Source organism: Salmo salar, chromosome ssa07 (genome assembly GCF_905237065.1).
Source record: "Salmo salar chromosome ssa07, Ssal_v3.1, whole genome shotgun sequence".
Taxonomy (NCBI): Eukaryota; Metazoa; Chordata; class Actinopteri; order Salmoniformes; family Salmonidae; genus Salmo; species Salmo salar.
This window is the reverse complement of record NC_059448.1, coordinates 67,316,004-67,339,287: the sequence shown is the minus strand read 5'-3', so window position 1 is coordinate 67,339,287 and position 23,284 is coordinate 67,316,004.

Here is a 23,284-nt window from a genome sequence, read left to right as displayed (position 1 = left end):
TGTTCCTATCAGAGAGAGAGAGAGGAGGACAACACTGTAGAGACCTGATGCATGATGGGGCTTGTTCCTATCAGAGAGAGAGAGGAGGACAACACTGTAGAGACCTGATGCATGATGGGGCTTGTTCCTATCAAGAGAGAGAGAGGAGGACAACACTGTAGAGACCTGATGCATGATGGGGCTTGTTCCTATCAGAGAGAGAGAGGAGGACAACACTGTAGAGACCTGATGCATGATGGGGCTTGTTCCTATCAGAGAGAGAGAGGAGGACAACACTGTAGAGACCTGATGCATGATGGGGCTTGTTCCTATCAGAGAGAGAGGAGGACAACACTGTAGAGACCTGATGCATGATGGGGCTTGTTCCTATCAGAGAGAGAGAGAGGAGGACAACACTGTAGAGACCTGATGCATGATGGGGCTTGTTCCTATCAGAGAGAGAGAGAGGAGGACAACACTGTAGAGACCTGATGCATGATGGGGCTTGTTCCTATCAGAGAGAGAGAGAGGAGGACAACACTGTAGAGACCTGATGCATGATGGGGCTTGTTCCTATCAGAGAGAGAGAGGAGGACAACACTGTAGAGACCTGATGCATGATGGGGCTTGTTCCTATCAGAGAGAGAGAGGAGGACAACACTGTAGAGACCTGATGCATGATGGGGCTTGTTCCTATCAGAGAGAGAGAGGAGGACAACACTGTAGAGACCTGATGCATGATGGGGCTTGTTCCTATCAGAGAGAGAGAGAGGAGGACAACACTGTAGAGACCTGATGCGTGATGGGGCTTGTTCCTATCAGAGAGAGAGAGGAGGACAACACTGTAGAGACCTGATGCATGATGGGGCTTGTTCCTATCGAGAGAGAGAGAGAGGACAACACTGTAGAGACCTGATGCATGATGGGGCTTGTTCCTATCAGAGAGAGAGAGGAGGACAACACTGTAGAGACCTGATGCATGATGGGGCTTGTTCCTATCAGAGAGAGAGAGGAGGACAACACTGTAGAGACCTGATGCATGATGGGGCTTGTTCCTATCAGAGAGAGAGAGAGGAGGACAACACTGTAGAGACCTGATGCATGATGGGGCTTGTTCCTATCAGAGAGAGAGAGAGGAGGACAACACTGTAGAGACCTGATGCATGATGGGGCTTGTTCCTATCAGAGAGAGAGAGGAGGACAACACTGTAGAGACCTGATGCATGATGGGGCTTGTTCCTATCAGAGAGAGAGAGAGGAGGACAACACTGTAGAGACCTGATGCATGATGGGGCTTGTTCCTATCGAGAGAGAGAGAGGAGGACAACACTGTAGAGACCTGATGCATGATGGGGCTTGTTCCTATCAGAGAGAGAGAGAGGAGGACAACACTGTAGAGACCTGATGCATGATGGGGCTTGTTCCTATCAGAGAGAGAGAGAGGAGGACAACACTGTAGAGACCTGATGCATGATGGGGCTTGTTCCTATCAAGAGAGAGAGAGAGGAGGACAACACTGTAGAGACCTGATGCATGATGGGGCTTGTTCCTATCAGAGAGAGAGAGGAGGACAACACTGTAGAGACCTGATGCATGATGGGGCTTGTTCCTATCAGAGAGAGAGAGGAGGACAACACTGTAGAGACCTGATGCATGATGGGGCTTGTTCCTATCAGAGAGAGAGAGGAGGACAACACTGTAGAGACCTGATGCATGATGGGGCTTGTTCCTATCAGAGAGAGAGAGAGGAGGACAACACTGTAGAGACCTGATGCATGATGGGGCTTGTTCCTATCAGAGAGAGAGAGAGGAGGACAACACTGTAGAGACCTGATGCATGATGGGGCTTGTTCCTATCAGAGAGAGAGAGGAGGACAACACTGTAGAGACCTGATGCATGATGGGGCTTGTTCCTATCAGAGAGAGAGAGGAGGACAACACTGTAGAGACCTGATGCATGATGGGGCTTGTTCCTATCAGAGAGAGAGAGGAGGACAACACTGTAGAGACCTGATGCATGATGGGGCTTGTTCCTATCAGAAGAGAGAGAGGAGGACAACACTGTAGAGACCTGATGCATGATGGGGCTTGTTCCTATCAGAGAGAGAGAGGAGGACAACACTGTAGAGACCTGATGCATGATGGGGCTTGTTCCTATCAGAGAGAGAGAGGAGGACAACACTGTAGAGACCTGATGCATGATGGGGCTTGTTCCTATCAGAGAGAGAGAGAGGAGGACAACACTGTAGAGACCTGATGCATGATGGGGCTTGTTCCTATCAAGAGAGAGAGAGGAGGACAACACTGTAGAGACCTGATGCATGATGGGGCTTGTTCCTATCAGGAGAGAGAGAGAGGAGGACAACACTGTAGAGACCTGATGCATGATGGGGCTTGTTCCTATCAGAGAGAGAGAGGAGGACAACACTGTAGAGACCTGATGCATGATGGGGCTTGTTCCTATCAGAGAGAGAGAGAGAGGACAACACTGTAGAGACCTGATGCATGATGGGGCTTGTTCCTATCAGAGAGAGAGAGAGGAGGACAACACTGTAGAGACCTGATGCATGATGGGGCTTGTTCCTATCAGAGAGAGAGAGGAGGACAACACTGTAGAGACCTGATGCATGATGGGGCTTGTTCCTATCAGAGAGAGAGAGGAGGACAACACTGTAGAGACCTGATGCATGATGGGGCTTGTTCCTATCAGAGAGAGAGAGAGGAGGACAACACTGTAGAGACCTGATGCATGATGGGGCTTGTTCCTATCAGAGAGAGAGAGGAGGACAACACTGTAGAGACCTGATGCATGATGGGGCTTGTTCCTATCAGAGAGAGAGAGAGGAGGACAACACTGTAGAGACCTGATGCATGATGGGGCTTGTTCCTATCAGAGAGAGAGAGGAGGACAACACTGTAGAGACCTGATGCATGATGGGGCTTGTTCCTATCAGAGAGAGAGAGGAGGACAACACTGTAGAGACCTGATGCATGATGGGGCTTGTTCCTATCAGAGAGAGAGAGAGGAGGACAACACTGTAGAGACCTGATGCATGATGGGGCTTGTTCCTATCAGAGAGAGAGAGGAGGACAACACTGTAGAGACCTGATGCATGATGGGGCTTGTTCCTATCAGAGAGAGAGAGGAGGACAACACTGTAGAGACCTGATGCATGATGGGGCTTGTTCCTATCAGAGAGAGAGAGAGGAGGACAACACTGTAGAGACCTGATGCATGATGGGGCTTGTTCCTATCAGAGAGAGAGAGGAGGACAACACTGTAGAGACCTGATGCATGATGGGGCTTGTTCCTATCAGAGAGAGAGAGAGGAGGACAACACTGTAGAGACCTGATGCATGATGGGGCTTGTTCCTATCAGAGAGAGAGAGAGGAGGACAACACTGTAGAGACCTGATGCATGATGGGGCTTGTTCCTATCAGAGAGAGAGAGAGGAGGACAACACTGTAGAGACCTGATGCATGATGGGGCTTGTTCCTATCAGAGAGAGAGAGGAGGACAACACTGTAGAGACCTGATGCATGATGGGGCTTGTTCCTATCAGAGAGAGAGGAGGACAACACTGTAGAGACCTGATGCATGATGGGGCTTGTTCCTATCAGAGAGAGAGAGAGGAGGACAACACTGTAGAGACCTGATGCATGATGGGGCTTGTTCCTATCAGAGAGAGAGAGAGGAGGACAACACTGTAGAGACCTGATGCATGATGGGGCTTGTTCCTATCAGAGAGAGAGAGGAGGACAACACTGTAGAGACCTGATGCATGATGGGGCTTGTTCCTATCAGAGAGAGAGAGGAGGACAACACTGTAGAGACCTGATGCATGATGGGGCTTGTTCCTATCAGAGAGAGAGAGGAGGACAACACTGTAGAGACCTGATGCATGATGGGGCTTGTTCCTATCAGAGAGAGAGAGGAGGACAACACTGTAGAGACCTGATGCATGATGGGGCTTGTTCCTATCAGAGAGAGAGGAGGACAACACTGTAGAGACCTGATGCATGATGGGGCTTGTTCCTATCAGAGAGAGAGAGAGGAGGACAACACTGTAGAGACCTGATGCATGATGGGGCTTGTTCCTATCAGAGAGAGAGAGGAGGACAACACTGTAGAGACCTGATGCCTGATGGGGCTTGTTCCTATCAGAGAGAGAGAGGAGGACAACACTGTAGAGACCTGATGCATGATGGGGCTTGTTCCTATCAGAGAGAGAGGAGGACAACACTGTAGAGACCTGATGCATGATGGGGCTTGTTCCTATCAGAGAGAGAGAGGAGGACAACACTGTAGAGACCTGATGCATGATGGGGCTTGTTCCTATCGAGAGAGAGAGGAGGACAACACTGTAGAGACCTGATGCATGATGGGGCTTGTTCCTATCAGAGAGAGAGAGGAGGACAACACTGTAGAGACCTGATGCATGATGGGGCTTGTTCCTATCAGAGAGAGAGAGGAGGACAACACTGTAGAGACCTGATGCATGATGGGGCTTGTTCCTATCAGAGAGAGAGAGGGAGGACAACACTGTAGAGACCTGATGCATGATGGGGCTTGTTCCTATCAGAGAGAGAGAGAGGACAACACTGTAGAGACCTGATGCATGATGGGGCTTGTTCCTATCAGAGAGAGAGAGGAGGACAACACTGTAGAGACCTGATGCATGATGGGGCTTGTTCCTATCAGAGAGAGAGAGGAGGACAACACTGTAGAGACCTGATGCATGATGGGGCTTGTTCCTATCAGAGAGAGAGAGGAGGACAACACTGTAGAGACCTGATGCATGATGGGGCTTGTTCCTATCAGAGAGAGAGAGGAGGACAACACTGTAGAGACCTGATGCATGATGGGGCTTGTTCCTATCAGAGAGAGAGGAGGACAACACTGTAGAGACCTGATGCATGATGGGGCTTGTTCCTATCAAGAGAGAGAGAGGAGGACAACACTGTAGAGACCTGATGCATGATGGGGCTTGTTCCTATCAGAGAGAGAGGAGGACAACACTGTAGAGACCTGATGCATGATGGGGCTTGTTCCTATCAGAGAGAGAGAGAGGAGGACAACACTGTAGAGACCTGATGCATGATGGGGCTTGTTCCTATCAGAGAGAGAGAGAGGACAACACTGTAGAGACCTGATGCATGATGGGGCTTGTTCCTATCAGAGAGAGAGAGGAGGTCAACACTGTAGAGACCTGATGCATGATGGGGCTTGTTCCTATCAGAGAGAGAGAGGAGGACAACACTGTAGAGACCTGATGCATGATGGGGCTTGTTCCTATCAGAGAGAGAGAGGAGGACAACATTGTAGAGACCTGATGCATGATGGGGCTTGTTCCTATCAGAGAGAGAGAGGAGGACAACACTGTAGAGACCTGATGCATGATGGGGCTTGTTCCTATCAGAGAGAGAGAGGAGGTCAACACTGTAGAGACCTGATGCATGATGGGGCTTGTTCCTATCAGAGAGAGAGAGAGGAGGACAACACTGTAGAGATCTGATGCATGATGGGGCTTGTTCCTATCAGAGAGAGAGAGAGGAGGACAACACTGTAGATTAGATTCAGTCTACCACTCAGCCTCTGTGTTAAAACCTCTAGGTTCAGTCTACCTCTCAGCCTCTGTGTTTAAACCTCTCAGTCTACCACTCAGCCTCTGTGTTAAAACCTCTCAGTCTACCTCTCAGCCTCTGTGTTAAAACCTCTCAGTCTACCACTCAGCCTCTCTGTGTTAAAACCTCTCAGTCTACCACTCAGCCTCTGTGTTAAAACCTCTCAGTCTACCACTCAGCCTCTGTGTTAAAACCGCTCAGTCTACCACTCAGCCTCTGTGTTAAAACCTCTAGATTCAGTCTACCACTCAGCCTCTCTGTGTTAAAACCTCTCAGTCTACCACTCAGCCTCTGTGTTTAAACCTCTCAGTCTACCACTCAGGCTCTCTGTGTTAAAACCTCTCAGTCTACCACTCCAGCCTCTGTGTTAAAACCTCTCAGTCTACCACTCCAGCCTCTGTGTTTAAACCTCTATATTCAGTCTACCACTCAGCCTCTGTGTTTAAACCTCTAGATTCAGTCTACCACTCAGCCTCTGTGTTAAAACCTCTCAGTCTACCACTCAGCCTCTGTGTTTAAACCTCTCAGTCTACCACTCAGCCTCTGTTTAAACCTCTCAGTCTACCACTCAGCCTCTGTGTTTAAACCTCTATTCAGTCTACCACTCAGCCTCTGTGTTAAAACCTCTCAGTCTACCACTCAGCCTCTGTGTTTAAACCTCTCAGTCTACCACTCAGCCTCTGTGTTTAAACCTCTATATTCAGTCTACCTCTCAGCCTCTGTGTTTAAACCTCTAGATTCAGTCTACCACTCAGCCTCTGTGTTAAAACCTCTAGGTTCAGTCTACCACTCAGCCTCTGTGTTAAAACCTCTCAGTCTACCACTCAGCCTCTGTGTTTAAACCTCTCAGTCTACCACTCAGCCTCTGTGTTTAAACCTCTAGATTCAGTCTACCACTCAGCCTCTGTGTTTAAACCTCAGTCAGTCTACCACTCAGCCTCTGTGTTAAAACCTCTCAGTCTACCACTCAGCCTCTGTGTTAAAACCTCTCAGTCTACCACTCAGCCTCTGTGTTAAAACCTCTCAGTCTACCACTCAGCCTCTGTGTTTAAACCTCTCAGTCTACCACTCAGCCTCTGTGTTTAAACCTCTCAGTCTACCACTCAGCCTCTGTGTTAAAACCTCTAGATTCAGTCTACCTCTCAGCCTCTGTGTTTAAACCTCTCAGTCTACCACTCAGCCTCTGTGTTAAATCCTCTATATTCAGTCTAGCGTTGTATGACTGGTGAATTTCCATACACATCATTGTCTCTTATCTAGCTCTGTTGGTTGGTCTCTGATTACCAGAAGGGCCCAACGTTGGCTGTTATTCCTATTTATAAACTGGGTGGTTTGAGCCCTGAACGCTGATTGGCTGACAGCCGTGGTATATCATACCATACACCACGGGTATGACAAAACATTTATTTTTTCCTGCTCTAATTCCGTTGGTAACCAGTTTATAATAGCGGTAAGGCACCTCGGGGGTTTGTGGTATATGGCCAGTATACCACGACTATGTATTGGCCAATATACCCTCTCGGGCGTTATTGCTTAAATAAAGCACTTCTCCAGAAACGCCCATACTGCTTCACTTCACTTCTAAAATAGAAATCTAGTAACTATAAGACTCTCTAGACTGGTTGGTTCTAGAGGTTCCACCGGTCTCCTCTGAGTTATGACTGGTTGGTTCTAGAGGTTCCACCAGGTCTCCTCTGAGTTAAGACTGGTTGGTTCTAGAGGTTCCACCAGGTCTCCTCTGAGTTAAGACTGGTTGGTTCTAGATGTTCCACGGGTCTCCTCTGAGTTAAGACTGGTTGGTTCTAGAGGTTCCACCGGGTCTCCTCTGAGTTAAGACTGGTTGGTTCTAGAGGTTCCACGGATCTCGTCTGAGTTAAGACTGGTTGGTTCTAGAGGTTCCACCAGGTCTCCTCTGAGTTAAGACTGGTTGGTTCTAGAGGTTCCACCAGGTCTCCTCTGAGTTAAGACTGGTTGGTTCTAGAGGTTCCACCAGGTCTCCTCTGAGTTAAGACTGGTTGGTTCTAGAGGTTCCACCAGGTCTCCTCTGAGTTAAGACTGGTTGGTTCTAGAGGTTCCACCAGGTCTCTCCTCTGTGTTTCGGTTTATTCTCCAATCACAGGTGATTAATTGCATCGCTCCAGTGGATTAGCTGTTCGGCAATTTATCTATTTATAACTGTGCGATCGGTGTGATGTTATGTACCGTGCATGGAGAACAGCCCCCGCCGCTATGGAACCTGGCCTGGCCGTGTAGTGGGGTGGTCAGGAATTCAGGTAAATACTTCTAATATGCAACACAGATAAAGTGAGTGAGCAGTATGTATAGTAGCAACCTGGCATGTGGGAACAGGAGTGCTGAATGTTTTGGAAAAATAGGATACACATTTTTTCAACCCCCTATTTGCAAAACTTCTGTAGAAGGACCCATATAGAACATTTGACTTTAGAATAAAAAACACTGAGAATGATTTGTAGAATGACCATATAGAACACTACTTCTGTAGAATGACCCAATTAGAACACTACTTCTCTAGAATGAGCCATATAGAACACTACTTCTGTAGAAGGACCCATATAGAACACTACTTGTATAGAAGGACCCATATAGAACACTACTTCTGTAGAAGGACCCATATAGAACACTACTTCTGTAGAAGGACCCATATAGAACACTACTTCTGTAGAAGGACCCATATAGAACACTACTTCAGTAGAAGGACCCATATAGAACACTACTTCTGTAAAATGACCCATATAGAACACTACTTCTGTAGAATGACCCATATAGAACACTACTTATATAGAAGAACCCATATAGAACACTACTTCTGTAAAATGACCCATATAGAACACTACTTCTATAGAATGACCCATATAGAACACTACTTCTGTAGAATGACCCATATAGAACACTACTTCTGTAAAATGACCCATATAGAACACTACTTCTGTAGATGGACCCATATAGAACACTACTTCTGTAGAATGACCCATATAGAACACTACTTCTGTAGAATGACCCATATAGAACACTACTTCTGTAGAATGACCCATATAGAACACTACTTCTGTAGAAGGACCCATATAGAACACTACTTATATAGAAGGACCCATATAGAACACTACTTCTGTAGAATGACCCATATAGAACACTACTTCTGTAGAAGGACCCATATAGAACACTACTTCTATAGAAGGACCCATATAGAACACTACTTCTGTAGAATGACCCATATAGAACACTACTTCTGTAAAATGACCCATATAGAACACTACTTCTGTAGAAGGACCCATATAGAACACTACTTCTATAGAAGGACCCATATAGAACACTACTTCTGTAAAATGACCCATATAGAACACTACTTCTGTAGAAGGACCCATATAGAACACTACTTCTGTAAAATGACCCATATAGAACACTACTTCTATAGAAGGACCCATATAGAACACTACTTCTATAGAAGGACCCATATAGAACACTTCTTCTATAGAATGACCCATATAGAACACTACTCCCTCCCTCCCTCCTTCTCTCTCCTCTGTCTCAGACCCTGGTCAACCTGCCCCTCTCCTCTCTCTGTGATAGATAGGAGTCTACTTATCCACATTGTTCTGGGGATGCATCCCAAATGGCACCCTAATCCTTATGTAGTGCACCACTACAAATAGGGCTTTGGTCAAAACTAGTGCACTATATAGGACACAAAGGTGCCATGTGGGATGTACACTAGTTCTGTTCAGCAGACCATGAGGCTCTCTGTTCCGGCAGACCATTGTCTGAGATTGAAAGGCTGAGGAGAGGAAATCTTTCATTTTGCTGAAATTAGATTTTTGGTTTCTTCAGTTTAGAGCTGAACAATTGGGAGAGTCTGCTGAGCGCTCGCTGTAACCTTTATCAACTATTCTTCTGCCTGTGAGAATTATTCAGTTCATTTTATTTTTCTATTCCATTTATAACAATCAGACATGTTCCACTATTACAGAAACAGGCCTCTGTGATCCAGTTGTTCCACTATTACAGAAACAGGCCTCTGTGATCCAGTTGTTCCACTACTACAGAAACAGGCCTCTGTGATCCAGTTGTTCCACTATTACAGAAACAGGCCTCTGTGATCCAGTTGTTCCACTACTACAGAAACAGGCCTCTGTGATCCAGTTGTTCCACTATTACAGAAACAGGCCTCTGTGATCCAGTTGTTCCACTATTACAGAAACAGGCCTCTGTGATCCAGTTGTTCCACTATTACAGAAACAGGCCTCTGTGACCCAGTTGTTCCACTATTACAGAAACAGGCCTCTGTGATCCAGTTGTTCCACTACTACAGAAACAGGCCTCTGTGATCCAGTTGTTCCACTATTACAGAAACAGGCCTCTGTGATCCAGTTGTTCCACTATTACAGAAACAGGCCTCTGTGATCCAGTTGTTCCACTACTACAGAAACAGGCCTCTGTGATCCAGTTGTTCCACTATTACAGAAACAGGCCTCTGTGATCCAGTTGTTCCACTACTACAGAAACAGGCCTCTGTGATCCAGTTGTTCCACTACTACAGAAACAGGCCTCTGTGATCCAGTTGTTCCACTATTACAGAAACAGGCCTCTGTGATCCAGTTGTTCCACTACTACAGAAACAGGCCTCTGTGATCCAGATGTTCCACTATTACAGAAACAGGCCTCTGTGATCCAGTTGTTCCACTATTACAGAAACAGGCCTCTGTGATCCAGTTGTTCCACTATTACAGAAACAGGCCTCTGTGATCCAGTTGTTCCACTATTACAGAAACAGGCCTCTGTGATCCAGTTGTTCCACTAACACAGAAACAGGCCTCTGTGATCCAGTTGTTCCACTACTACAGGAAACAGGCCCTGTGATCCAGTTGTTCCACTATTAAAGAAACAGGCCCTGTGATCCAGTTGTTCCACTACTACAGAAACAGGCCTCTGTGGATCCAGATGTTCCACTATTACAGAAACAGGCCTCTGTGATCCAATAAACCAATGCTTACAGAAACAGGCTCTGTGATCCAGTTGTTCCACTATTACAGAAACAGGCCTCTGTGATCCAGTTGTTCCACACACAGAAACAGGCCCCTGTGATCCAGTTGTTCCACTATTACAGAAACAGGCCTCTGTGATCCAGATGTTCCCTACTGCTTTCAAACAGGGAGGCAAAGTAGTCTGTCTTTTAGGTAGAGAAGGATTTATTAGACTTTCATTAGACTTCTACTAGACTATAATTAGACTATAATTAGACTATAATTAGACTTTAGTTAGACTTTAGTTAGACTTTCGTTACATACTAGAAGGGCACTTTTCGGCATTTGCTGTATGATCGATGAGGATCTCCATATTGCAAATGTACTGTCCCTTACTAGACGTCCGCAAATATTTTTAAAATTCGCCGAACCCCAGGGCCAGATCTTCCGTGAAGTCATCAAATAAAGTCATCTCGGACATTCGGGTTTTTTCCGTTTTATAAAAATGTTACATTTTTCGTAATTTTTCCGCTGTCTCGGTAAATTCCACCAGATGGCGAATGGCTTCTTATTGCAAAATGTACAAAACATCACCAATAATGACATGGCCATTTCTCCTAAATGGAAAAAACTTCGAAGACAAAAGTTGGTGAGCATAAGTTTGGACCAATGGGCTGTTAGCCCAGAAACAAGATAACATCGAGGCATCAACGCTTTTTGAGTTAAAGCCATTTTCTGGGATTAACCTCTCTGGGCTAGGCGGGACAAATTCGTCCCACCTACGCAACAGCCAGTTGAATCCCGTGGCGCGATTTTCAAATACCTTAGAAATGCTATTACTTCAATTTCTCAAACATATGACTATTTTACAGCTATTTTAAAGACAAGACTCTCGTTAAATCTAACCACACTGTCCGATTTCAAAAAGGCTTTACAACGAAAGCAAAACATTAGATTATGTCAGCAGAGTACCAAGCCAGAAATAATCAGACACCCATTTTTCAAGCTAGCATATAATGTCACAAAAACCCAGAAGACAGCTAAATGCAGCACTAACCTTTGATGATCTTCATCAGATGACAATCCTAGGACATTATGTTATACAATACATGCATGTTTTGTTCAATCAAGTTCATATTTATATCAAAAACCAGCTTTTTACATTAGCATGTGACGTTCAGAACTTCCGGGGAATTTACTAACAATTTACTAAATTACTCACGATAAACGTTCACAAAAAACATAACAATTATTTTAAGAATTATAGATACAGAACTCCTTTGTGCAATCGAGGTGTCCGATTTTAAAATAGCTTTTCGGTGAAAGCACATTTTGCAATATTCTCAGTAGATAGCCCAGCCATCACGGCTAGCCATTTAGACACCCAGCAAATTTAGCCCTGACCAAAGTCAGATTTACTATTACAAAAGTTTGATTACCTTTGTTGTCTTCGTCAGAATGCACTCCCAGGACTGCTACTTCAATAACAAATGTTGGTTTGGTCCAAAATAATCCATCGTTATATCCAAATACCGGCGTTTTGTTCATGCGTTCCAGACACTATCCGAAATTGTAAATCAGGGTTACGAGCATGCCGCAATTCGTGACAAAAAAATTCTAAATATTCCATTACCGTACTTCCAAGCATGTCAACCGCTGTTTAAAATCCATTTTTATGCCATTTTTCTCGTAAAAAAGCAATAATATTCCGACCGGGAATCTCCGTTTAGGTAAATAGACAAAAGAAAACAAAGCTTTCGGTCGACGCGGGCACGCGCCTGAGTCTCACAGTTCTGTAACCAGCCACTACCCAAACGCGCTACTTTGTTTCAGCCAGAGCCTGCAAAGCCACGATTCAGCTTTTTGCCGCCTTCTGAGAGCCCATGTGAGCTGTATGAAGTGTCACGTAACAGCAGAGATCCTTTGTAATGGATAGAGATGGCAAAGAAGGCCAAGAAATGGTCAGACAGGGTACTTCCTGTACAGAATCTTCTCAGGTTTTGACCTGCCATTTGAGTTCTGATATACTCACAGACACCATTCAAACAGTTTTAGAAACTTTGGACTGTTTTCTATCCAAAGCCAATAATTATATGCATATTCTAGTTACTGGGCAGGAGTAGTAACCAGATTAAATCAGGTATGTTTTTTATCCAGCCGTGTCAATACTGCCCCCTAGCCCTAACAGGTTAAAGGTCAAAAATGAAAATAGAGCGCTAATTTAACCGCTTCACAACAAATCAAATCAAATCAAATTTATTTTTATATAGCCCTTCGTACATCAGCTGATATTCTCAAAGTGCTGTACAGAAACCCAGCCTAAAACCCCAAACAGCAAGCAAAGCATGTGAAAGAAGCACGGTGGCTAGGAAAAACTCCCTAGGAAAAACTCCCTAGAAAGGCCAAAAACCTAGGAAGAAACCTAGAGAGGAACCAGGCTATGAGGGGTGGCCAGTCCTCTTCTGGCTGTGCAGGGTGGATATTATAACAGAACATGGTCAAAATGTTAAAATGTTAAAATGTTCATAAATGACCAGCATGGTCAAATAATAATAATCATAGTAGTTGTCGAGGGTGCAACAAGCACGTCCGGTGAACAGGTCAGGGTTCCATAGCCGCAGGCAGAACAGTTGAAACTGGAGCAGCAGCACGGCCAGGTGGACTGGGGACAGCAAGGAGTCATCATACCAGGTAGTCCTGAGGCATGGTCCTAGGGCTCAGGTCCTCCGAGAGAAAGACAGAAAGAGAGAAAGAGAGAATTAGAGAGAGCATATTTAAATACACACAGGACACCGGATAAGACAAGAGAAATACTCCAGATGTAACAGACTGACCCTAGCCCCCGACACATAAACTACTGCAGCATAAATACTGGAGGCTGAGACAGGAGGGATCAGAAGACACTGTGGCCCCATCCGATGATACCCCGGACAGGGCCAAACAGGCAGGATATAACCCCACCCACTTTGCCAAAGCACAGCCCCCACACCACTAGAGGGATGTCTCCAACCACCAACTTACCGTCCTAAGACAAGGCCGAGTATAGCCCACAACGATCTCCGCCATGGCACAACCCAAGGGGGGGCGCCAACCCAGACAGGAAGACCACGTCAGTGACTCAACCCACTCAAGTGACGCACCCCTCCCATGGACGGCATGGAAGAACACCAGTAGGCCAGTGACTCAGCCTCTGTAAAAGGGTTAGAGGCAGAGAATCCCAGTGGAAAGAGGGGAACCGGCAAGGCAGAGACAGCAAGGGCGGTTCGTTGCTCCAGCCTTTCCGTTCACCTTCACACTCCTGGGCCAGACTATACTTAATCATAGGACCTACTGAAGAGATAAGTCTTCAGTAAAGACTTAAAGGTTGAGACTGAGTCTGCGTCTCTCACATTGGTAGGCAGACCATTCCATAAAAATGGAGCTCTATAGGAGAAAGCCCTACCTCCAGCCGTTTGCTTAGAAATTCTAGGGACAATTAGGAGGCCTGCGTCTTGTGACCGTAGCGTACGTGTAGGTATGTACGGCAGGACCAAATCGGAAAGATAGGTAGGAGCAAGCCCATGTAATGCTTTGTAGGTTAGCAGTAAAACCTTGAAATCAGCCCTTGTCTTAACAGGAAGCCAGTGTAGGGAGGCTAACACTGGAGTAATATGATCAAATTTTTTGGTTCTAGTCGGGATTCTAGCAGCCGTATTTAGCACTAACTGAAGTTTATTTAGTGCTTTATCCGGGTAGCCGGAAAGTAGAGCATTGCAGTAGTCCAGCCTAGAAGTAACAAAAGCATGGATTAATTTTTCTGCGTCATTTTTGGACAGAAAATTTCTGATTTTTGCAATGTTACGTAGATGGAAAAAAGCTGTCCTTGAAACAGTCTTGATATGTTCTTCAAAAGAGAGATCAGGGTCCAGAGTAACGCCGAGGTCCTTCACAGTTTTATTTGAGACGACTGTACAACCATCCAGATTAATTGTCAGATTCAACAGAAGATCTCTTTGTTTCTTGGGACCTAGAACAAGCATCTCTGTTTTGTCCGAGTTTAAAAGTAGAAAGTTTGCTGCCATCCACTTCTTTATGTCTGAAACACAGGCTTCTAGCGAGGGCAATTTTGGGGCTTCACCATGTTTCATTGAAATGTACAGCTGTGTGTCGTCCGCATAGCAGTGAAATTTAACATTATGTTTTCAACAAAGTACATAAACCGCGGGGTCAGGAAAAAAAGAACCAGCCATTTATCTATTGTAATATACGAGAAATCATACAATGTACAACGGTCAAAGAAATGTTTTTTTTTTCCCAAAAAAGTTACAGATCCAGTTGCAGCGTGTTCAGACGAATCCGTTAAGGTGGGTTTCGGAGCTCTACATGATTTCTGTGATTTTCTGAAATAACACATACTCATTCAACCCTCTGTAAATAAGTAAGTTCTTAATGTAAAGAGGAACCACTATCACTGCCCGGCCATCCCGAGTTCATCGGGCCAGTCAATCTCTCATTTCAGCAGTATTTTTGAGAATGTCAAATTCGTGATGGTAAATGCCCATTGAAACATATTGCAAATGGACAGCCGTGCGCCTGGTGATTGGAACGGGTTACCAGGAGCACATTTTTAAATGTTTTTTAATCCTTTTAGGGGGGTGCAAGGGGTCCACAGTTGGGTAGAGAGCACCCCCCCCCCCCCACCCGTACCCATTCAATAGGGGGCGCCCCTGGTCATTTTGGACATTTTTCAAAAAATCGTTAAAAAACAACAGAGTCCCACTTCTCTCTCATCATACATGACGAATAGACCTACAATGTTGATTTAGGGCATAACATAGTGATATATATCATTTGGCAGTTTAAATGCCATTTGGACATGGTTCAATGACTTTTGGGTTCGGAGGCTGACTTCCTATATATGGCAAATGGATATAACATCCTGATTTGGCACTTTCAATACTTATATATTGCATTTGGACATTTCTTATTACATTTGGCAATGGTTCACTGACTTTTGACTTTTGACTTCCTATGATAGCATATTGCAAATGGACAAAACATATGCCTTATGGACAACTCAATAAAATATTACAAAGGTATGTTCATACAGATCTTATACATGTATAATTGACCAAAAAATCGAAAGAATTTCAAAAAACGGTCTAGAAAGCACTTTTTTAGAGGGAAATACATTTTAGATTTTCTTTTTAAATTTTCAAAATTTGACACTTGGGTCTTGACTTGATGTCCATTTGCAATATGAAAATTAATGGTGGAGCATGCTCGCCATCTTTGGGATTTTGCTGTATGACACTTGGCATTTGCCATTTGACATTTGCCATAAGCTTTGAATGATCTGCCATCCAATTGAGTGATATTTGCCATCGTGTATATGTTTCGTACACTGCCAATATGTTCCCATAAATGTTTGTCCATTTCAGGGGGCTTTTCCCTAACTGACATAGAACCCTGTTACAGCTCCCCTTACTGACATAGAACCCTGTTACAGCTCCCCTTCCTGACATAGAACCCTGTTAAATCTCCCCTTACTGACATAGAACCCTGTTTAAGCTCCCCTTACTGACATAGAACCCTGTTACAGCTTCCCTTACTGACATAGAACCCTGTTTAAGCTCCCCTTCCTGACATAGAACCCTGTTACAGCTCCCCTTCCTGACATAGAACCCTGTTAAATCTCCCCTTACTGACATAGAACCCTGTTTAAGCTCCCCTTACTGACATAGAACCCTGTCACAGCTCCCCTTACTGACATAGAACCCTGTTACAGCTCCCCTTCCTGACATAGAACCCTGTTTAAGCTCTCCTTCCTGACATAGAACCCTTGTTTAATCTCCCCTTACTGACATAGAACCCTGTTTAAGCTCCCCTTACTGACATAGAACCCTGTTAAATCTCCCCTTACTGACATAGAACCCTGTTAAATCTCCCCTTCCTGACATAGAACCCTGTTAAATCTCCCCTTACTGACATAGAACCCTGTTAAAGCTCCCCTTACTGACATAGAACCCTGTTTAAGCTCCCCTTCCTGACATAGAACCCTGTTAAATCTCCCCTTACTGACATAGAACCCTGTTAAATCTCCCCTTACTGACATAGAACCCTGTTAAAGCTCCCTTACTGACATAGAACCCTGTTAAAGCTCCCCTTCCTGACATAGAACCCTGTTACAGCTCCCCTTCCTGACATAGAACCCTGTTAAATCTCCCCTTCCTGACATAGAACCCTGTTAAATCTCCCCTTACTGACATAGAACCCTGTTAAAGCTCCCCTTCCTGACATAGAACCCTGTTACAGCTCCCCTTCCTGACATAGAACCCTGTTAAATCTCCCCTTCCTGACATAGAACCCTGTTAAATCTCCCCTTACTGACATAGAACCCTGTTACAGCTCCCCTTCCTGACATAGAACCCTGTTAAATCTCCCCTTCCTGACATAGAACCCTGTTACAGCTCCCCTTCCTGACATAGAACCCTGTTAAATCTCCACTTCCTGACATAGAACCCTGTTACAGCTCCCCTTCCTGACATAGAACCCTGTTACAGCTCCCCTTCCTGACATAGAACCCTGTTAAATCTCCCCTTACTGACATAGAACCCTGTTAAATCTCCCCTTCCTGACATAGAACCCTGTTACAGCTCCCCTTCCTGACATAGATCCTATTCAGCCTTGCTGCACTAATCCTCCCCTCTACTACCTTCATCCACGTATAGCTCCTCCCTCCCTGATTTCAGTCCCTCAACACATCCACTAGTCCATGCTGTTTCAACAGATTGGTTCAGACCACCCACAACTGTGGATTGGCTTATTTCCAGTTCCCATCTAGTGTGTTATCTGTTTTACAGTTCCTGTCCCGTCCTCCATTACAATACAGCTCATCGCTGTCGTACTGCAGCAGCTCCTGTCTTAAGCGTCTCAAAAAGCTCCCCTGTACTGGGAGCATAGACATTAACAAACAGAAACCCCTCCCCTATTTCCGACAGAACCACTAACACCAACCCCTACTCCACCTCTGAGGTAGATATTACATTAAGATGGAGGCCTGATGAGAACAGATTAGCCGTAGTTACATTGGAACCAGGACTAAAGAAGTTCCCTCCCACTCCATGCACCACCACTACCTCGTTAACACTATCACCGGGAGTCTAATGTAAGAAGAGCTATTTAAAAGTTTACGCCTACTGAACTCAAACCCTACGGCCGTCCTATTCACATCTCTTCCCTCCATTCATGGTTAAAGAACTCTTAAAGCTGCGGTAAACAGGAATGAGAAGGATAGCAGGAAACCAAACAGAGGTAACGTCATGATCCATCAACAGAGGTAACATCATGATCCATCAACAGAGGTAACATCATGATCCATCAACAGAGGTAACGTCATGATCCATCAACAGAGGTAACGTCATGATCCATCAACAGAGGTAACGTCATGATGAGATCCATCAACAGAGAGAGAGATCGTTTAAGCTCCGAAATAATTTAGCTTTTCTCTCAGAAGAGCATCAAATCTGCATTCATATAGTAATGCTGTTCATGTAGTAATGCTGTTCCCTATAGCTGTTCCTATAGTAATGCTGTTCCCTATAGTAATGCTGTTCCCTATAGCTGTTCCTATAGTAATGCTGTTCCTATAGTAATGCTGTTCCCTATAGCTGTTCCTATAGTAATGCTGTTCCTATAGTAATGCTGTTCCCTATAGCTGTTCCTATAGTAATGCTGTTAATAGTAATGCTGTTCCCTATAGCTGTTCCTATAGTAATGCTGTTCCTATAGTAATGCTGTTCCCTATAGCTGTTCCTATATTAATGCTGTTCCCTATAGCTGTTCCTGTAGTAATGCTGTTCCTATAGTAATGCTGTTCCTATAGTAATGCTGTTCCATATAGCTGTTCCTATAGTAATGCTGTTCCTATAGTAATGCTGTTCCTATAGTAATGCTGTTCCATATAGCTGTTCCTATAGTAATGCTGTTCCCTATAGCTGTTCCTATAGTAATGCTGTTCCATATAGCTGTTCCTATAGTAATGCTGTTCCTATAGTAATGCTGTTCCATATAGCTGTTCCTATAGTAATGTTGTTCCAAATAGCTGTTCCTATAGTAATGCTGTTCCCTATAGCTGTTCCTATAGTAATGCTGTTCCATATAGCTGTTCCTATAGTAATGCTGTTCCTATAGTAATGCTGTTCCTATAGTAATGCTGTTCCATATAGCTGTTCCTATAGTAATGCTGTTCCCTATAGCTGTTCCTATAGTAATGCTGTTCCTATAGTAATGCTGTTCCTATAGTAATGCTGTTCCATATAGCTGTTCCTATAGTAATGCTGTTCCATATAGCTGTTCCTATAGTAATGCTGTTCATATAGTAATGCTGTTCCTATAGTAATGCTGTTCCATATAGCTGTTCCTATAGTAATGCTGTTCCCTATAGCTGTTCCTATAGTAATGCTGTTCCATATAGCTGTTCCTATAGTAATGCTGTTCCATATAGCTGTTCCTATAGTAATGCTGTTCCTTTAGTAATGCAGTTCCATATAGCTGTTCCTATAGTAATGCTGTTCCCTATAGCTGTTCCTATAGTAATGCTGTTCCATATAGCTGTTCCTTAAGTAATGCTGTTCCTATAGTAATGCTGTTCCATATAGCTGTTCCTATAGTAATGCTGTTCCATATAGCTGTTCCTATAGTAATGCTGTTCCATATAGCTGTTCCTATAGTAATGCTGTTCCCTATAGCTGTTCCTATAGTAATGCTGTTCCTATAGTAATGCTTTTCCTATAGTAATGCTGTTCCTATAGTAATGCTGTTCCATATAGCTGTTCCTATAGTAATGCTGTTCCCTATAGCTGTTCCTATAGTAATGCTGTTCCATATAGCTGTTCCTATAGTAATGCTGTTCCATATAGCTGTTCCTATAGTAATGCTATTCCTATAGTAATGCTGTTCCTATAGTAATGCTGTTCCATATAGCTGTTCCTATAGTAATGCTGTTCCCTATAGCTGTTCCTATAGTAATGCTGTTCCATATAGCTGTTCCTATAGTAATGCTGTTCCTATAGTAATGCTGTTCCATATAGCTGTTCCTATAGTAATGCTGTTCCATATAGCTGTTCCTATAGTAATGCTGTTCCATATAGCTGTTCCTATAGTAATGCTGTTCCTATAGTAATGCTGTTCCCTATAGCTGTTCCTATAGTAATGCTGTTCCTATAGTAATGCTGTTCCTATAGTAATGCTGTTCCCTATAGCTGTTCCTATAGTAATGCTGTTCCTATAGTAATGCTTTTCCTATAGTAATGCTGTTCCTATAGTAATGCTGTTCCTATAGTAATGCTGTTCCATATAGCTCTTCCTATAGTAATGTTGTTCCATATAGATGTTCCTATAGTAATGCTGTTCCTATAGTAATGCTGTTCCTATAGTAATGCTGTTCCCTATAGCTGTTCCTATAGTAATGCTGTTCCTATAGTAATGCTGTTCCATATAGCTGTTCCTATAGTAATGCTGTTCCTATAGTAATGCTGTTCCTATAGTAATGCTGTTCCCTATAGCTGTTCCTATAGTAATGCTGTTCCTATAGTAATGCAGTTCCTATAGTAATGCTGTTCGTATATTATAGCTGTTCCTATAGTAATGCTGTTCCATATAGCTGTTCCTATAGTAATGCTGTTCCCTATATCTGTTGCTATAGTAATGCTGTTCCTATAGTAATGCTGTTCCCTATAGCTGTTCCTACAAAAATGCTGTTCCCTATAGCTGTTCCTATAGTAATGCTGTTCCTATAGTAATGCTGTTCCATATAGCTGTTCCTATAGTAATGCTGTTCCCTATAGCTGTTCCTATAGTAATGCTGTTCCCTAAAGCTGTTCCTGTAGTAATGCTGTTCCTATAGTAATGCTGTTCCTATAGTAATGCTGCACCTATAGTAATGCTGTTCCATATAGCTGTTCCTATAGTAATGCTGTTCAATATAGCTGTTCCTATAGTAATGCTGTTCCCTATAGCTGTTCCTATAGTAATGTTGTTCCATATAGCTGTTCCTATAGTAATGCTGTTCCTATAGTAATGCTGTTCCATATAGCTGTTCCTATAGTAATGCTGTTCCTATAGTAATGCTGTTCCCTATAGCTGTTCCTATAGTAATGCTGTTCCTATAGTAATGCTGTTCCATATAGCTGTTCCTATAGTAATGCTTTTCCTATAGTAATGCTGTTACTATAGTAATGCTGTTCCTATAGTAATGCTGTTCCATATAGATGTTCCTATAGTAATGCTGTTCCATATAGCTGTTCGTATAGTAATGCTGTTCCCTATAGCTGTTCCTATAGTAATGCTGTTCCATATAGCTGTTCCTATAGTAATGCTGTTCCTATAGTAATGCTGTTCCATATAGCTGTTCCTATAGTAATGCTGTTCCTATAGTAATGCTGTTCCATATAGCTGTTCCTATAGTAATGCTGTTCCCTATATCTGTTGCTATAGTAATGCTGTTCCTATAGTAATGCTGTTCCCTATAGCTGTTCCTATAAAAATGCTGTTCCCTATAGCTGTTCCTATAGTAATGCTGTTCCTATAGTAATGCTGTTCCCTATAGCTGTTCCTATAGTAATGCTGTTCCCTAAAGCTGTTCCTGTAGTAATGCTGTTCCTATAGTAATGCTGTTCCTATAGTAATGCTGCACCTATAGTAATGCTGTTCCATATAGCTGTTCCTATAGTAATGCTGTTCAATATAGCTGTTCCTATAGTAATGCTGTTCCCTATAGCTGTTCCTATAGTAATGTTGTTCCATATAGCTGTTCCTATAGTAATGCTGTTCCATATAGCTGTTCCTATAGTAATGCTGTTCCTATAGTAATGCTGTTCCCTATAGCTGTTCCTATAGTAATGCTGTTCCTATAGTAATGCTGTTCCTATAGTAATGCTGTTCCATATAGATGTTCCTATAGTAATGCTGTTCCTATAGTAATGCTGTTCCCTATAGCTGTTCCTATAGTAATGCTGTTCCATATAGATGTTCCTATAGTAATGCTGTTCCATATAGCTGTTCGTATAGTAATGCTGTTCCCTATAGCTGTTCCTATAGTAATGCTGTTCCTATATTAATGCTGTTCCTATAGTAATGCTGTTCCTATAGTAATGCTGTTCCTATAGTAATGCTGTTCCATATAGATGTTCCTATAGTAATGCTGTTCCTATAGTAATGCTGTTCCATATAGCTGTTCCTATAGTAATGCTGTTCCATATAGCTGTTCCTATAGTAATGCTGTTCCATATAGCTGTTCCTATAGTAATGCTGTTCCTATAGTAATGCTGTTCCATATAGCTGTTCCTATAGTAATGCTGTTCCATATAGCTGTTCCTATAGTAAGGCTGTTCCTATAGTAATGCTGTTCCATATAGCTGTTCCTATAGTAATTACGTTCTCCCCTCGGGTGTAGCTGGTCTGAGGAGGAGACGTAAATGCCTGGGCCTAAACACACCAGGTAACCAGATGAAAAGGGAAGAAATGTGGGGTGCAATGAGCGATAAATAAATCAGACCACAACCAGAACTCAATTTTAACCCTCAGGGGATGTTTAGTGAATTAGTTAAATAAACAATATAACACACCCATAAATAATTAATAAGAAACAAAACAACCACAACCAGGGAAGGTAAGAGAAGGGAAATGTTTGGGTTCGGGGTCCAAGTAATGAAAATAAACAAAAGGTCCCTCCTCTTCTACACACCTAATCCTTCCTAACACACTCTAAACCCTAACCCACTGTCCTACCTGGTTCCAAGAAAAATACAAGGGTGACACCCGCCTGGCTAACCTAGTGTATAAAACAATGGGTTATCTACGTGAGAATGTACACCCATGGGCAGATCTACCTTTTCCCTTCTCCAGGACCTAGGTAGGGTGGAGCGCCTCAGGAGGACAGGCTGAAACACAAGGAAATTAACACAAATAATCAAACAAAAAACAAGTGTCCTCTCTCTCTCTCCCCCTCCTCTCTTCTCTTCTCACACGGCAAACAGATATCCTCTCTGTAATCAGCTACAGCCACGCCCACCATCGTTAGCCGCAACTCGGTACACCTGTAATGCCCAAGACAAACACACTAGCAGGGGAAAAATGGGGAACAAGAAAAACGTAACACGTAACACTGTTCCTATAGTAATGCTGTTCCATATAGCTGTTCCTATAGTAATGCTGTTCCATATAGCTGTTCCTATAGTAAGGCTGTTCCTATAGTAATGCTGTTCCATATAGCTGTTCCTATAGTAATGCTGTTCCTATAGTAATGCTGTTCCTATAGTAATGCTGTTCCCTATAGCTGTTCCTATAGTAATGCTGTTCCTATAGTAATGCTTTTCCTATAGTAATGCTGTTCCTATAGTAATGCTGTTCCTATGGTAATGCTGTTCCTATAGTAATGCTGTTCCTATAGTAAGGCTGTTCCTATAGTAATGCTGTTCCCTATAGCTGTTCCTATAGTAATGCTGTTCCATATAGCTGTTCCTATAGTAATGCTGTTCCTATAGTAAGGCTGTTCCTATAGTAATGCTGTTCCCTATAGCTGTTCCTATAGTAATGCTGTTCCCTATAGCTGTTCCTATAGTAATGCTGTTCCATATAGCTGTTCCTATAGTAATGCTGTTCCTATAGTAATGCTGTTCCTATGGTAATGCTGTTCCATATAGCTGTTCCTATAGTAATG